Source organism: Dromiciops gliroides, chromosome 1, assembly GCF_019393635.1.
Source record: "Dromiciops gliroides isolate mDroGli1 chromosome 1, mDroGli1.pri, whole genome shotgun sequence".
Lineage (NCBI taxonomy): Eukaryota > Metazoa > Chordata > Mammalia > Microbiotheria > Microbiotheriidae > Dromiciops > Dromiciops gliroides.
Window position 1 is genome coordinate 463201057 of NC_057861.1, and position 18581 is coordinate 463219637.

Consider the following 18581-nt stretch of genomic DNA (forward strand, 5'->3'; position numbering starts at 1 on the left):
CTAAGAGCAGCTATGTGGCAAAGTGCTTAGATCTCTGGGCTTGGAATCAGGAAGACATCCTCATGAGTTGAAATATGGCCTCAGACATTTACCAGCTGTGTGACTCTGGACAAGTCACTTAATCCTTTATGCATCAGTTCCTCATTTGTAAAATTACCTAGAGAAGGAAATGGCAAACCAGTCCAGTATCTTGCCCAAGAAAATCCCAAAATGGAGTAATGAAGAGTAAGACATGACTGAAACAAGTTAACAACAACTTAACAACAAACCTAGTACTAATATCTTTATGTACTGGATATTCGAAATGCATGTTCACTGAATAAACAATTTTAATTTAATTAGTTTGTGGAAAGGATAAGAATGGACATTTCTCATGGCTTAGTTCTACACATTTCGGTATAGGTCAAGATAGTGGAGTAGATAATGAATGGAGATTGGAAATCTGACAAAGGGTGGGAAAGAAATGACAAAGATATTCAGAGTTATGTTTATGCCAAAGGAAGCCAGGTGAGTGTCATGCTGAGTGTAACTCATTCTTGATAATTGGAAACACATCTCATGCTAACAGTAAGGTTTGCCTTATTTTTCCATAGAGGATAACTGTTCATTTTCTATTTTAGTCTAGGCAGAGTATCTTAACCTGTTTGGTTTTATGGAATACTTTGACACTCTGGCTCAGGCTACAAATTAATGTTTTTAAATGTATTAAATTAAAATGAAGAGGATTACAAAGGAAACTATGGCAATAGAATCTCTGCTTCAGGGCTTCTTGCTGCCACTGTGATAAGAGATTGTGATAGAAAAGAAATTCTGGCTCAAAGTTCTTCCTGTCGAGGAAGCTAGGTGGCACAGTGGATACAGCACAGGCCTTGGATTCAGGAGGACCTGAGTTCAAATCCAACCTCAGACACTTGACACTTACTAGCTGTGTGACCCTGGGCAAGTCACTTAACCCCAATTGCCTCACCAAAAAAAAAAAATCCTGTCCTGGAGGTGAGGTTTGATTTGGATTGGTAAAAGAAGTACAAGTACCACTTAAGTTGAAGAAGGAGGTTTTGTTATAATACTTCAGTTTAATTAAATAGATCTTTGTGAGTTCCAAGAAGTTAAGTAATCCTAAATTACTCTTCAATAAATTATAGCAAAAATAATGCAAAAATATTAGTAATAAATAAGATTTTCACTTCAAATCAAGTTTATATAACAACTGTTTCAAAAATCCTTTCTACAGAGGACATAGAAATCATTGATGTCACTTTAAGAGCATAACAGGCAGGAGTTACATTGCTGTTATTAATGTCATTCTATGAAGTGTTTCTAGGGAGCTAAGGAGAGTGCATAGGGGAAATTTTTAATCTATGAGGAACTAAGAGGAGTTTGTGGAAAGAAGAATAAGGGGGGAGTTAGGAGAATCTTCTCTTTTTTGTTAGAACTGTCAGTTGTTATTTTATGAACAAAGAAAAATATGTTTTTATAGGAAGAAATTTTGGAGTGAGGCTATTAAGAGTGAGAATTCGAGAGAAACTGGATAAGAGGGGGAAAAAGATAGAAGGATATCTTTTTGATGGAAATGTTTTAACCTCTATTTCAGGAAGAGGATGATGTGAATCTTGAAATGAGATTTTGCTTGGTATCTTTGTTGAAATGAATGTGGGTATTGTGTTCTCAGAAAGGAAGAATGGTCATCTGTCATTAAAGTGAGCTCTCAGGATGACTCTGGTTGTGATTATTCTCACACTTAAATACTGAAAATAAGTCTGTCTTTGCTTTATTAGTTATCTCGGTGTTAATAAATCATATGTTAATATTTTCTAATATTAATATTTATTTAATTCTAGGAGATTGAAAAATTTCACATAGAGGTTTGAATAACTACTATTGGGAAAAGGGGTTTCTGGAGTTTATTAACTTGATAATTTTGGATGAACTGGTGGGGTCTCTAAGCTTAGGTGATTGAGAGAAAGTTTCAAATTTTATTAAGTAATGAAATATTTCTTCATTAAAAACAAACATATCCTCCTGTTACCTTAGAGCTTGGGATGATAAGATTAAATAAGGGAGTAAGTCAAATAATGGGCAAAGAGGGTTGGTGATCTGTGTGACCCTGTGACACATTTGAGTGGACATGGGGTTTGTCCTTCTGGTCTTGCAGCACATCTGTGATACATGGAATCCTACTTCTTTGCGTCATCATTTCTTCCTCATCATTTAAGTCTCTGTTTAAAAAAAAGGTTTACTGAGAGACAGAATGGAAAAAAACACACACACAAGCATATAGTTTCCATAGAACTTGCACAGGAAATCAAACAGTTGGATGTACTGCTTTTAGCAAAGGTTATTTGTCAGCAGCTTTTCTTGCTGTTAAATACCATCAGAATACTGTGGGATAGTGATGGTATTTTTATTTCTTCTTAGCTCTTTTGACTATTTTATTTCTTTTGAGTTTCTGTAATTGTACACCATGATAATTCTAGAGTGAAGATAACTCAGATTAGTGTTTGGCAGGAATACAGAACAATCATGTTGAAGGCTGCCTTGTCCTTAGTTAATAAATATAACCACATTTGTCATGGAGTTTAGTTTAATCACATTAGAATAAAGAAAGGACTCTCAAATTAGAAAGGGAAGGTTAGGGAGTAATAATGATAAAGGCGGGGTTTTAATTTGAAAGATAAAAACAGGAGAAATACAACAAATTTTATTTGTATTGCTTATGCCACTTAATGGCTATGTCTCTTCTGGCTTGACTCTCTAGTTATTTTAATTGTGTGTGTGTGTGTGTGTGTGTGTGTGTGTGCAATAATTTTCCTATTTCCCTCTTTCCTTTCTATTAAATATCACAATTAGATGATAGAGCTATAGGTGAGAACTTCAACAAGGACTATTGTTGGTGTTTTATTGTTTATAGGAGTAGAATCCAATAGATCAATCACAGGATCCATTGAAAATGTCCTTTCTTAAGTTCAAAGAGAAAACTTCTATAAGCAAGAGTAAAGGAAACTAACCCTGCTGTTCAGAAAGCTCTGCTCTGGCTAACCCTTCAGGTGTTTCTCCCTCCCGTGGAGCACTGCCCTAAGATAGATACAGACTGAGAGAATTATTAAAGAAGTAGTCCAAGACACTACAAGCCTTTCAGGGCTAACTAAGGATGTCCATTGTCACTTTCATTAATTGATACACTTCTAGAAATGCTATGTATATGTAATAGAGATCTACAGCAAAATACAAGAAAAAGAAATGGAAGGAATGAACATAAGCAGAGAGGAGTCAATATATCTATTTACTGATAATAGAGATATAGAGTGGTAAAGGTGCTGGGTATGGTTTGACGGTTTGTTTAAAGAAACTTAGAAATACAAAGATAATATCAAAACAATGAATAACTTCAACAAAAAGGAGGTTATAAATTAATAGCCCCTCTGTATGTCCCTACTGAAAATCATTATTAAAAGATATAAAAAGAAATTCTATATAGAAACACATAAAATCCCTATAGGTGTACCACAATGCTCTGTCCTGTTCCTCTTCTCTCTCAAAACTATTTCACTTAGTGATCTCATCTGCTCCCATGGATTTAATCATCATCTCTCTGTTGAGGAATCTCAAATCTATGTATTCAGTCCTAACCTCTATGTAGACCTCCAGGCCCACCTTTCTAACATCTTGAATTGGATATGTGGTAGACATCTTAAACTCAACATTTCTAAAACTGAACTCATTATCTTTCTCCTACACCAAACTCTGCTTTCAAATTTTCCTATTACTGTCAAGAGTGCCGGACTTTGCAGTCCCCCAGGCTCCCCAACTTGGGTGTCAACCTCAACCACTATCTCTAACTCTCCATAGAAAATCTATTGCCAAGACCTATTGCTTTCACCTTTGTAACATCTGAGAGGAACTTTCCCAGGGTCTTATAGTTACTTAAGTGTCTGAGGTAGGATTTGAGCTCCAATCTTTCTTACCCCAAATCCAGCACTCTATTCACTATAGTAGCTGAAAAAAAGGCAACAATATTGCAAAGAATACTTTACTGCATATTTATGTTAAAGGAACATTATATTGCTAGAGCAAGTGAATGCAGTGTGTGTTGAAGCTCTCAATGGCAACTTTTCATAGCAAAGATACGATAAAATAAAATGTATTTTAAAGCCATCTAATGGGCTACTATGATATCTCATGTTTCTCAGGGCTAAAATGATCTGCTTTGAAATTTCTGCAAGTACCTTTTTGTGTTTTGCCAGAGTCTAATAGGATATAATTTTTTAAGATTTTTTTTGACATCATGAGAAACAGAGTGGTATAGTGCCTTCTAGTCTGGAAAACCAAACCGCAGATCTTGCTACGGACACATAAATTCAAAGATTTAGAGGTGGAAAGGACCTTAGAAGTCATTTGGTTTAATCCTTTCATTTTACAGATGAGGAAATGTGGACTAAAGAAGTTACGTGTTTTGCTGAGATCATAATGCTTTTAAATGGCAAAGGTGAGATTCAAACCTAGTTCTTCCTGTGGAAGAAAGTGGCTCCTGGTTGCATGACCCTGATGAAGTCACTTAAGTCTCAGTGTTCTGGGCAACTCTCTCCAAGACTATAATTTGTAGATGAGTTGCTTATCTGGGCAGAAGGAATAAGTTTCTCATTCATATCAGTCATCGTCTCCCTCCTCAACTCCACCTCCTGGCTTCCAGGGCTTCCTTCAGGTCCCAGGTAAAATCCTCCTTTCTGTTCATTATTTCTAATCTATTCTCTGCATAGATTAATTGTACATACCTATTTGCTTGCTGTTTCCTCATTAGACTAGGAGGTCTATGAAGGGGCCATCTCTTGCCTTCTTTTGTATCCCCAGGGCTTAGCATTATGCCTGACACATAGTAAATGTTTAATAAATATTTATAGAGTGCCCCATGCTAATGATAAAATCATATCAAAATTGAAGGGAGGAAAAAACAAATTAATTTTGCTATCTTTGATAGCATGCTAAGAAATTAAGGTGTTTTAATAATCAATGAAAACAAATTTTGTCTCACTCTGCCCCTTCCTGTTTTGTTAAAAAAAATTCCACTCAGTTGAGTCTATTTCACACAATTTTATGCTCTACAGGATAGATTAGATTTAAATTTCTTCTGTGAGTTGAAGGAAACAACTTGATTTTCTCCATGCACAAAAAAGTGATGTAGGTCCTATTTTATAGGTACACATTATCATGAAAACTAAATTCTCTGTCTCTACCTCTTAAAATCAAAGCAAAGGCAAAGAGCTCCAACTTCATTGGACTCTTTCCTCCTTCCAAGTTGACATTGGACAATTAACAACTTTTAATTGGATTGATCAATTTTGAAAACATCTGATCTCCAGTTTATCCACAAGAATAGGATGAGATATTTATGATGAAATACTTGACAACTCTAAGTCAATTATATCTATGCCATATCTTTGATTTACCCTACCAGTTTAGTAATTCTTTTAAAAGCATTGGTGAGACAAAGGGGCAGGGGTAACTTGGTGTTGCCTATTCTTAGGCCATTCTGGTTCTTTGTGATAATCACTATTTTGTTAAAATTTGAAGTCAAGTCCACTGGTATATATTTTGTAAAGTTTATTCTCTTCCATTTTTTTTTAAGTTTTGAAATTTGCTCTTCTCTAGACCTTTGGTACCATTCCTATTCAACATCATCTTGAAAATATCACTGATATTGATTCATCACATCATATCACACAATCAAATCATCCCATTCTTTTAGGACCCAAAGATGCAGTTTGTTTTTTCTGAATTCAGGATAGTTTAATGTTCTCTTATAATGTTGAGTATCATTTTCCTACAGACCATTTTTGTTCTATATTTTCCACCAAATGTTATTCTTCTTGTCAGAGAAAACAGAAATTGAAAAAAAAAAAGAATTGAATCTGTCTGACTTCATTGTGTTACCAGTTATCATTCTATCATTTCTAGATATTAGTCTTATTCCGTCTTTTATCCTTTTAATTTTTCCAATAACAAAAAAATATTTCTTTTTGTAATCCTTAGTTTTTCTCTGCAACCTCAGATTGTTATGAACTTGAGCACTTGACACTATCCTTAAAGTAGCACATCACATTTTGCATTTATCCTATTGCCTGTCTTTACCTCCATCTTCTGTATGTCTTTTATAAAAAGCAGAGTTGGTTGGCAAGTTTACTTCATGTCTGTCCTGGCTTTTCTCAGATCATTACCTCCCCTACCCTCTCCCCCATTGGCACAATTTTTCTGACTTCAAAATTTCATTTCTGAAATGAAATTCCTCCTGGGCTAACTTCTCATTTCATAATTTTAGTGATGAACTTGAGACAACACAGTGCTCTTGGAAAAACGATACCTTTGAATTCAGAGGATCTGTGTTTGAATCCTGGTTCTGTCACTTGCTATTTGTGGACATGTCCACTGCAAAATGAGATTGTTGTGCTAGATGACTCTAAAGAACCTTCCAGTTTAAAATCTATAATCTTGTAATCCTGTGCATCTTCCCATGTGCCCATTGGATTCTGATCTCCCCAAATCTAGGATGTAGGTCACTTTCACTCAAATCTCTTAATATTTCTACCCTGGCAATTATTTCTTCTCCATTAGTGAGAATCACATTCAAATCAAAATTTTAATGTTAGTTTTTCCACCTTTTGAATTTTGAAATTGCTATTAATAAGTCAGCTTAGCTAGTCCCCTTATGTCAGAGACAGACCTCCAGTCCCCATATCACTACTATGTTGTGCTTCCGTGTCATCTAGCATTAGGATTGTGATATGTTTTGCAAACTATTCATCTATTTACTCTTTTTATCTTTTATACTGTAATATATGAAAAAGTATTTATGCTTCTACTTCCCTTGGTGATCATCCAAATATTCTTCACAATTTTTTAACTTCCTGGGGCATCTAGGTGGCACAGTGGATAAAGCACTGGTTCTGGATTCAGGAGGACCTGAGTTCAAATCCAGCCTCAGACAATTGACACTACCTGTGTGACCCTGGGCAAGTCACTTAACCCCCATTGCCCCCCCCCCCAAAAAAAATTAACTTCCTTCATTGTCCTCTGAGTCTATGCATATACGTGTGGATAGGTAGGGTAACTCTCCCATACACTCAAACAGGTGACTTAGACCTAGTACAAAAAAACCCAAACATTCATATAACAAATCTTTACATCTACATCTTTTTTAAAATCTGTAGACAATGGACCACTTTTGTGTATGTTTGTGTGTATATATGTGTGTGTGTGTGTGTGAGAGAGAGAGAGAGAGAGAGAGAGAGAATGGGGTTAAGTGACTTACCCAGGCTCAAACAGCTAGTGAATGTCAAATGTTTCAGGCCTTATTTGAACTCGGGTCCTCCTGCCTCCAGGGTCAGTGCTCTATCCACTGTATCACCTAGCTGTCCCTGACCACTTGTTTTTGTTTTAAGCAATATGCACAACATTCTCACCTAGGACCATTCCTCAGCTACATCAGTCCCTTTTCTCATTGAATGAGTTCCTTCTGACCCCTTTATTTTGGGGAAAGACCAAGGCCAACTATACTTTATTCCTCTGCCCTTCATCTTCATGTCCCCAAATGGGCACTCCACTTCTTACCTTTTTAAACTTTGTTTTTATGTGTCTTCCTCCATTAGAGAATAAGCTCCTTGAAAACAGGGACTATCTTTTATTTTTTTTGCTCATATTTATATCATAGTTTTAGTACATTGCCTAGCACAAAGTCAATGCATAATAAATTTTTATTTCCTGTCCGCCAATGCAACACAACTCCAGTAAATCAGTTCATGATGTCACAAAGAGGCACAGCAACAGATCCTACAGATAGCTCTTTTCCCCTTAGAATAATTTAATGCTAAAAACCACAGATATCATATTATTTTGGGACTTTTGCCATTAACATATTGCCCGTTTTTCATGATTTCAGTAAGAGAAAATAACAGCCATTCCTTCAGTATCTCTCACAACAACATTTTTATTTCATTTTTTCAAGTTGAAAACAGCAACAACAACACAATTCCTTGAGATTTTATTTCCTTTCATGTAGGCTGACTATCTTCAACAATATAAACATTATGCTAGAAGGTTTTGGTTTTTTTTTTGTTTTTGTGGGGCAATGAGGGTTAAGTGACTTGCCCAGGGTCATACAACTAGCAAATGTCAAGTGTCTGAGGTTGGATTTGAACCCGGGTCCTCCTGGATTCAGGGCCAGTGCTTTATCCACTATGCCACCTAGCTGGCCCCCAACAATGCAAACATTAACAGATAACTATTCAGCCAGAAGCCGGTAGAAATATGTTTGAGCTCTAAGTGCAATTGATGTCTTTTTGATGGTGTTTTTTTGATAATTTAATAGTCATAATAAACAATCTGGAACAGTGATTCAGTGGATAGGAAAAACATTTGCATAATTAAAGTATATTATGCAAATATTGAATAATGAAGAATCAACATTTTTTTACATTAAAACAGAAGGTTTCTTAGATTTTAAAAAAAAGCATCATTATGATGATAGGAGAGGGAAGCATATGACATGTTTTCTAAAAATAAATAAATAAATAGTATTGCCCTGTTCAGGTACTATGAGCTGCTCTTTCCTCAAGATAACAGAGGAAAGTTTCTGCACAATTAAAATTGGAAATTCCTTAAAAGTATCAGAAAAAGCCCGGCTACTTACTGAAATGCCTAAAACCAAGGAGAAGATGTATCTGGATGCATCTGGATATATGATTTAATTGATGTAGAGGACTCAATAATGCAACTGCCTATAGGGATGAAGAATAACCACTTTTCTATAATGTAACTTCAAAAAATTTCCTGCGTTCACTGAGAGGATACCATCATGCAGCTAGTATATATCAGAAGGAGGACTTGAAGCCAGGCCTCCCTGACTCCAATACCAATACCTTAATTCATCTCATACTGCTTCCTGTGAAGGGCAATATTCAGGTAAATAACATGTGCTGAATCTGATATTGAATGATATTTACTAAAAAGGGTATTAAAATTATTGTCTACTTCAACCAAGTATTTGTATGGTGAAAAATTTTGTATCTGTTAAACAAGAATCTAGAGTTCTATATCATTATCAAATCAAATTTGAACATCAAATTGACTTGTGGCCTCTTTCACATTTTAGCACACTGGCCATTTTTTAGACTGTGTGGTCCTCACAAATAGATGCAAATAATGTCTTTTGCATGGACATTATCATTGAAAATTACATTTTTAAGTTACTAGGGAATAGTTGCCTAGAAATGAAAATTACCCAGTTTTCTACAGTACCTTATGTTGGATTTTACTTTTGTCCCTGTGAAAAGGGAGGATGTCTTTGGCTCAGTGTGTGCTTGTGTGTGTGTGTGGAGGGGTGAGAATGGGGAGGAGGGACTGGACTGTCTTAGGTTTTCAGAAGTGTTTGCTTATAGCTGGATATTGCTGTGACAAATGGCTTCATCATTTCCTTGATGCTAATCCTTTAGTGATTCAAGAATATTTATAGCACTATTTATTCATCAAATGGTTCCCAAGGAGAAGAAGAAGTAGTTTGGTTTTTTTTCAATCTTATTGTAGGCAAGATATTTCTAAGGGCTTTTAAAATAATGGGAGGGGGGGAAGATGTACACACATATATTTTCTTCTTACTCAAACATATTGACTTCCTGAAACACAAAATCAGGTAGTCTAAGGAAGCGATTGATTTAAAATATGAATGACAATTTTAAAGCTGTAGAAAGGACTATGTTAATACCATAAAAAAACAATTGCACATTAAAAAATAACAAATGGATAGAAAATGACAGTTCTTTAGTTCTTACTGTCCAGGTCCTAGGAATTACAGTGAAAAAAGAGTGATGAGGAAAATCCTTTTTGCTTTTTTGAACTGGAGATGCTGCCATAGAGCTGAAAATAATTACTACTACAAGAACAAGAACAATGACAACAATGACAACAACAACAACAACAATAATAATAATAATTGTGTATAGTACTTTAAATTTTGCAAACTGCTGCACATATGCTATTTCATTTGATCTTGTGGAAATTTATTTTGATTTGGGGACCTTTGGGCTGAAATTAGAAAGCCTTAGGCCCTCAGGGTCTCTTCTGTGTGGGAGGTGCTGGTGCCCCTCCCCTTCCACTTCAGCTGAGCCAAAAAACCCCTTGGGCTGTAGGAGACGCCTGGTCAGACAGCTGGGGGCAGAAAGCCCCCAGCTCCTTCCAGCCTGAGCGGATTTATCCCAGAGATCCTGGGCTTGTCCAGGCTGGGCTCTGGGATAGCCTGTGCTGAGGCATGTGATGCTCAAGTGTCCCCCCAGCCCCAGCCGCAGCCCTGGCTGGCAGATTAGCTTGGGGTCTGTGGGCGCAAAAAAAAAAAAAGCCCCGAGATTTGAGTGGAGAAAAGGAAAATATATATAGACCTGGGAGTTAGACTGGGCGGGGGCGGAGCTGAGGAGATTAAGGGAGCAGAAAGGCTGGAGCACTAAGAGAAGGAGGAAGGAGAAAACACTAAGAGCAAGAAGGGACTGACAAGATTAGGAGAATAGAGAGGCTGGTGGACAAGATTAAAGGAGGCTGACAAGATCAGAAGCAAGGAGGAGAGGGGCAGCAAAGGAGGCAGAGGGCAGACTGACGGAGCAGACAGACAGACAGACAGAAGGTTGGTAAGAGAGAAACACAGGGGTTCAGCGGTGGCAGTAAGGAGAGGAAAGTTGGACTCAGGGTGATAGACAAAGCGAAAGGGGCTTGGGGTTAGAAGTGAAGCAGGGAAGCTGGAGTGAAGGAGAAAAAGCGTGAAAGTTAGAGAAAGATGGAGCATACCCTAAGGCAAGAGGCGGCTATGGCCCTTAGTGTATTAAAAAAAAGTTCTAGGCACAACAGGTGGGAAAGAGACACAGTGGAAAGAGATGCGCCTCAACACAGTCAGGTTGTACATTTTATTTCCCTGTATTCTTAATTTTAAATAGTATCTCATAAATAAACTCTGCTTTGATTATTTAGTTAAGAGGCTTCTTAATCCTTTGCTTATCAATTTGGGAGCAGTGTGGAGAAATTTTTAAACAGCCCATACTAAGTTAATAGCAGTCAGATAGCCAGTGAGTCAAAAGTCCCAGATTAAGTACCCCAGTCAGATTAGTCCCCCCAAATTAGCCCTAGTCATCAAAATATTTTTACAATCTTCATAACAACCCTCTAATGAATGTGCTATTATTAATCCCATTTTGCACATGAGGAAACTGAGACTGAAATGACATGTCCAAGGTAATGAGACTTTTTTCTCAGGAGCATGGATCCAGCTAGGAAGACATAATAAACACTCTCTCCCCCCATTTATTTATTTATATTTAATATTATTTTCTTTTAAAATGTTGAATTCTAGATTCTAGCCTTCTTTCCTTTCCATGCCCTACCTACTGAAAAGGCAAACAATATGATATTAATTATAAATGTTAAGTCATGAAAAGTTATTTTCATATTAGTCATATTACCAAAAAAACAAAAAGAAAAGTGAGAAATTTATACTTCAATTTGCATTACTAATCAGTTCTGTCTCTGCAGGTGGATAGCTTTCTTTCATCATAAGTCCTTTCAACTTGTCTTGGATCATTGTATTGATCAGAGTAGCCAAGTCTTTCACAGTTGATCATCATTACAAAATTATTGTTCCTGTGCACAATGATATTCCAGTTCTTCTCACTTCCCTTTGTATCAGTTCATATAGGTCTTGCCACTGTTTTCTGAAACCACTCCTGTTGTCATTTCTTATAGCATACTAGTACTCTATCACAATCATATGCCAAAACTTGTTTAGCCATTCACCAATTGATGAGCTTTCCCTCAGTTTTCAATTTTTTGCCACCACAAAAAGAAAGACCCACAATAAATATTTTTGTCTGTATAGGTCCTTTTTCTTTTTCTTTGATATCCTTGAGATACTGACCTAATAGTTGTATTGCTGGGTCAAAGAGTATGCAACATTTTATATCTCTTTGTCCATAGCTCTCCAAAATGGTCGAATCAGTTTACTACTTCATCAACAATTCACTAATGTACCTATTTTCCCTCATCCCCTATTGCATTTTAAATTTCTGATAGGTGTGAGATGATACCTCAGAGTTGTTTTAATTTACCTTTCTCTAATCAATAGTGATTTACAGCTTTTTTTCATATGACCACAGATAGTTTTGATATAGTCTTCTGCAAACTGCCTGTTTATATCTTTTGACCATTTACCAATTAGGGAATGACTCTTGTTTTTATAAATTTGACTCAGCTCCCTATATCAGGGCTTCTTAAACTTTTCCCACAATTTTTACAACACCTTGGCTATATATGTATATAAAAAAGGTATTCATAACCTTTTACTATTGCCAGATTTTTCAAGACCCCCACATTCAGTTACACAACCCCATATAGGGTCACAACCCACAGTTTAAAAAGCTAGGCCCTATATATTTCAGATATGAGGGCAACAGAGAAACTTGCTGTAAGTTTTGTTGTTGTTGTTGTTGTTATTACTTCATTGTCTATGGTCCCTTTTAGCAAAACGTAGTTTTCTTGATTATCTTCTTTAATTAGGTCAATTTTTACTTTTGGAGACAGCTAGATCACTCAGTGGATAGAGTGCTGGGCCTAAAATCAGGAATACCTAAGTTCAAATCCAGCTCCAGACACTAATTGTGTGACCCTTAGCAGATCACTTAATGTATTGGCATACTATGTATGGTTCAGGGGGTCGTGAAGAATCAGACATGACTAAATGACTGAACAAGAACAACAAAAACATTTTTGCTTTTGATTTCTTTGAGATCATAACTGTGTGTGTGTGTGTGTTTTCTGTTTCAAATGTATCTCTTGTATACAACATATTTTTGGATCCTGGGTTTTAATTCATCCCATTCACAGTTATGATTACTATCTGTCTATTTCCCTCTATCCTATTTTCTGCTGTTTATCCTTCTCTCTCTCTTTTTCTGTTGTCCTTCTCCAAAAGTCTATTTTTCTCCTAACTACTGCCTTCCTTAGGTCACCTTCCCATTTATCATTTCTCCTCTCTTCCCCCTTTCTCTTATTTTTTCCCCTTCCTATTTCCCTATTTGGTAAGGTAGATTTCTCTACCCAACCCAGTATCTGTGTGTTTGTATACATACCCATGTATGTATGTATGTATGTATGTATGTATGTATGTATGTAGTCTTCCCTTTTTGAATCAATTATGAGAATGAGATTCAAGCATTATGCACAATTCCACCATTTCCTTCTCCAGTATAAAAGCTCTTCCCTGCATTCCTCTTTTATGTGAGAAAAATCTCCCCATTCTATCTCTCCCTCCCCTTCTTCCAGTGTTACATGCATCATCTTTCCATATAAGAATGTAAACAATTTAACTTTATTGAGTCCCTTATAATTTTCCTTTCATGTTTAACTTTTTATGCTTCTCAAATCTTGTGTTTGAATGTAAAAATTTCCCCTCAGATTTGATCTTTTCATCAGGAATGTTTGGAAATTTTCTAATTCATTAAATGAACATTTTTCCCTTCTGAAGGACTATACTCAGTTTTTCAGGCTAGGTCATTCTTTGTTGTATTGCTAGCTCTTTTGCCTTCTAGAATATAATATTCCAAGCCCTCTGCTCCTTTAATATGAAGCTGCTAAATTTTGTGTGATCCTGACTTTGGAGATCCATGATACTTGAATAGTTTCTGGCTGCTTGCAATATTTTCCCCTGGACCTGAGAGCTTTGGAATTTGGCTGTCATATTCCTGGGTGTTTTCATTTTAGGATCTCTTTCAGGAAATGATGTGAGGATTCTTTCAAATTCTATTTTACCCTCTGTATCTAATATACCTGAGCAGTTTTCTTCAATAATTTATTGAAATATGATGCCTAGGCTCTTTATTTGATCTTGGCTTTCAGGTATTCCCATAAGTAATCTCTCCTCAATGTATATTCCATGTCACTTTTTTCCCCAATGAGATTTCACATTTTCATGTATATGTGTATTGTGAAATATGTATAATATTCTAATATCTAATATACAACATATATTAGAGATTATTCTAATAATATATATTAGAATATATATTCTTATATGTGTGTGTATGTATATATGTATGTATATATATAGAATTAGGCAAGTGGAAGCACTCTATCCACTGCACCACCTAGCTGCACCTATATACAGGATACTTAGGAAATAATTAAAAGAGGCTAGGTGACTTGCCCAGGGTCATGCAGCTAGTAAGTGTCAAGTGTCTGAGGTCAGATTTGAAATCAGGTCCTCCTGAATCCAGGGCCAGTGCTTTATCCACTCTGCCACCTAGCTGCCCCCAATAGCTCTAGAATTAAAAGATGTGAATTTGAAATAACTATTGAGTAGTCTCACAAAAGGTCTTTACCATTTTAGGAGAGCATAATGGAGTATTTTGAGTATTTTATGATTTCTATATTTGTCTTTGTGAGTTCTTTGAATCAAATGCAGTTTCTGTGTTAGAGGAAATTAAAAATAACAACTATATTCTGTACTCAGTGCCCAAAATGTATATTGAATATCTTTGTGGGACTCTATTAGCCACTGTTGGACATTAATCATACCTATATTTTGTTTTAGAGATTTTCAAGGAGGAATCCTTTATGTGGTCACCTTCCTTCCAGTGGCACTAAGTCATTCCTGCTTGTGCTCCACCAGGGAGTGCTTCTTGCAGGGCTGTGTGCTGCTGGGCAGGAATTCCAACCTCTGCATGTTGTATTAGGAAATAAGAACTGTGACCTGGACTTTAAGGTGTCTGCTTTCACCTTGGACTTCTACCTGGAAAATACATCTGAGTCTAAGGTAGCCTTTGTACCAGTTTTACATATCCCACATTTTGAGCTAGGTCTGAGAGGTGATAGTGTCTTTTTGCTTTCAGAACTTAACATCCCAGAGTCCTCCTTGATTTTCCAAGATGAAATTGACCTTCATGCTTTGCCCCAGACTGGATAATTTACCCTTACCCTTACTGACCATCACATCCTCGCAAGCAGTTACAGAGAAGGCTATAACAGAGGTGTTGGAGCAACAACAACCCCCTCCTTGCAGTATAACAGCAGAGCTGGTAGGGTCCTATGCCACACTGGTGGTTGAGAGAATCCTTCAAAGGAAGCCAGAGATTTTGGACTGTCAAACTACAGTACTTATGCATGGAGCCATAATCTTGGATTGTGTCAACAAGGCCCCTGAGGTTGGCAAGGCAACCCTAAAGGATTCCACGTTTGTAGCACAGATAGAAGCACACTTTCCAGACCTACCTAGTTGGAACAACATCTTTGAGTCCCTGTAGAAGGCAAAGTTTGATATATCAGGGCTGACTGCAGAATAGATGCTGAGAAAGGTTTGAAGACAATCTCTGGGAATGATACAATGCTGGCCATTAGTGCAATAAACATGGATTTGGAGGTCTTCCTTCATAGATTCAAATTCACACTAGATGCCTTCTACTGAACTCATGACTATGATACCCTTGTCACTATAATTATCACTTTCAACATTCATAATGAGCCAGTGAAGCATCGGGTTGGACCTTCAGAGTACAATCTGTGGAGCCTTACTGTCCACCTCTGAATCTGACCCCAGCCCAACCCCCTACCATAGCGTCAGGATCTGTCTTCAAGGAAATGTTCCTGCTTCCAGGAAGGAAGTTCTCCCCATGCTCAGAGATGCCCTATGGGCATATCTTAGTGCCATGAAGAAATCTTCAGGGAAACCTGAGCCAGAAGGCTGCTCCCAAGGGCAAATGTATAATGAACTGGACAAAGCCATTAATACCCTTATTCCTGAAATGAGCTGAGATGTGAGGAAGAATCACTGCTACCCCCCATACCCATAAACAGCTGGGTAGACCTATGGACCAGGGACCACCTAAACTCTCAGGTCAGGCTATCTTTGAGAAATGTAGTCAGATCACAATGGTACATTCCTCTACCAGTCCTCCACAGAAGAGGTGACCTCTGGGTTGGGAATAGGGAGAAGTTGCAGAATAGAGTGGGAGAAGGATCCCAGCCCAACTCGCATGCATGATTTGGAATATTTTGGGAATTTCTTTGATTCTCTTCATTGCTCCTGGACCCAGGTACACTTTAAGAGATTTACTAGCTATGTGATCCTGGGCAAGTCACTTAACCTCCATTTGCCTTAATTCATTGGAGAAGGAAATGGCAAACCACTCCAGTATTTTTGCAAAGGAACCCCCATGGACAGTATTGGCATGCTTTGGTCTTCAGAGTCACAAAGAATTGGGAATGACTAAATAACAGGAACCAACAAAAAAGTGAGATTTTGCATGTCTTATCCCTTACATTTACTTTGGGAACAAGCAATCTATACTCTGGTCCTTACATGTTTTGGATATTCTACTTCTCTTAGGAAGATCATTACTGACACTTGACTATCCCAACCATTGGTCTTTCCTGGAATTTGGATTCTTCAAAGAATATCATGTTCCATAGTTCATAGTCATATCATGTTAGTGCTAGGAAGGAGGAATCTTAGATCTTGGGAAGTGATTTTTTCCATGGGTAAGTATCCATTTAGAAATGTCACACAAAATTTCTAGCCATTGGGGGGTGGTGGTGGTGGCAACTAAACAACAGGCATGAGACGCCCAAGGTCACACCCCATTCCAAAACCACATCCCACTAATTTGCTTGAGAATAAGATCATCTTATAAAATCCTCTGGGAAAATTACTGTTTCTACAGCTTAACATTAATGTGAACTTCAGTGGGGCAACATGGTCCCAAGAAGATTAGGGTGAGGATAAGGGTAAATAAAAAAGTAATAAGGGTCCAAGCAATAATAGAGTGTTCATTAAGGGAAGTTAGCAAGGAGACATTTGTCTCATTTGTGAAAGAGGAGTCAGTTGAGTCAATCAAATTATCCCACTTAATTTAAAGTAAAGGACAAGTTGCTATGCTCTGATACTTTTGTCAGATAGTAGAGCAGAACACATCTGGTTTGAAACAATCAATCAGATTGTCTCGTAGGTGTGAACAAGTCTTGTATATCTCTGGCATTCAACTGATTGTGAAACAAAGTTTGGATTAGTTGATGGATTTGGTCACACCCTGTGGGGTTTTTATTAATCTAGTCATTTAATTTGAAATCCAGAATTCAAGTATCTAACATTTTAGTGATTGTAGAAACCTTCAGCCAAGCCTCACAGAATGAATCTGAAAGGGAGTGGTGCATGTAGTGAATGGAAGGACCAAATACCTTGGGCAGAAGAACCTAGTGAAGCCCAGAGGGTCAAATTATTTAAACTTTTTCATTGTTACCCAGATTATGTCCTTGGGACAAGAGCAACTGAAATTAGTGTTTGTATTGTGAGTCTATTAACTGGTCATGATGAAGAAAAGCGGATACTAGATTTTCTATGGACCCCAGAATAAAAATCACATCATACAGGTAGGGTACTATAGCTTTAGTTATATGGTCAGGTCACACAAGGAAATCTGACCTCATATTTACCCAGTATGTGTGCATGCACATCTTCCAGGCACACTGCCATGGAGTGCTATCCACTCCTTAATAGGCTTGAGGACTTTCTTATCAATAGTTTCCCAGGGAAGTATATGTACACCTGACCTCTCTCCTTCATGCCTTGTTTGTCCCTCCCTATAAAATGCACCCTCTTAGGTTGGGATAGTGCAGGGGATCAAAATTGTTCCATTTATTGTCTGCCTACCATCACAGACTCTTGTGGGACCAGCATCAAGATCAATTCATTTGTTTTCTGCCTACTGTCAGGGACTTTTGTTAGTCGGGAATTCACAACATACTCCTGCAGTCCTAGACAAACTGACCCCCCTGTATGTAAGTTTCCTTGAAATAAATTCTCTCTCGTTGACCCTGAAACTGCTGGTATCTTTCTTGATATCAAATTACCTTCTATATCCAGCAGCCAGTATGCTTCCGAGCCTGCTGTAGTATCAAACAATATCTAAGGAGAACTTCATGATTACCCTATAACGGAGAAGGGAATGTTTCTAGCAAATGGAATTGTGAGTTACTCTTTGCCACATGTGCTCTCTAGGCTTAAAGCCACTCTCCTCCATACTATGTACATACTGGATGGAGGGTATGTCCTATACGTTTTTTTTTTTTTTAGTGAGGCAATTGGGGCTAAGTGACTTGCCCAGGGTCACACAGCTAGCAAGTGTTAAGTGTCTGAGGCCGGATTTGAACTCAGGTACTCCTGAATCCAGGGCCGGTGCTCTATCCACTGCGTCATGCAGCTGCCCCATGTCATATACTTTTAGGGGAATGTTTTTGTACAATTATGACCGATATACCACCATAGTAAATACCTCTTTCTAAAAATTAATTAAAACTGGACAACTAATTGATATCAACTCGTAATCAATAGGAGAAACACAAATAGAAGCTCATTTGCTATAGCAAGTGACACATCCTTATCCTCACCATTAACCACAAAGCCTTGAGAGAGATATTACAGCCAAAATCTAGGGTATTGATCTACCAGTAAGGGTTGGAAGGATAATTTTGAAGCCTATATATGATATTTTGCTTAGGATCCTAGGCATATA

General features: G+C 37.3%; 1 pseudogene; it reads left to right on the forward strand.

The window, feature by feature from the left end:
- The first annotated feature begins 423 nt into the window (after window positions 1-423).
- Window positions 424-15981, forward strand: LOC122750436 (annotated as a pseudogene).
- The last annotated feature ends 2600 nt before the right edge of the window (window positions 15982-18581 follow it).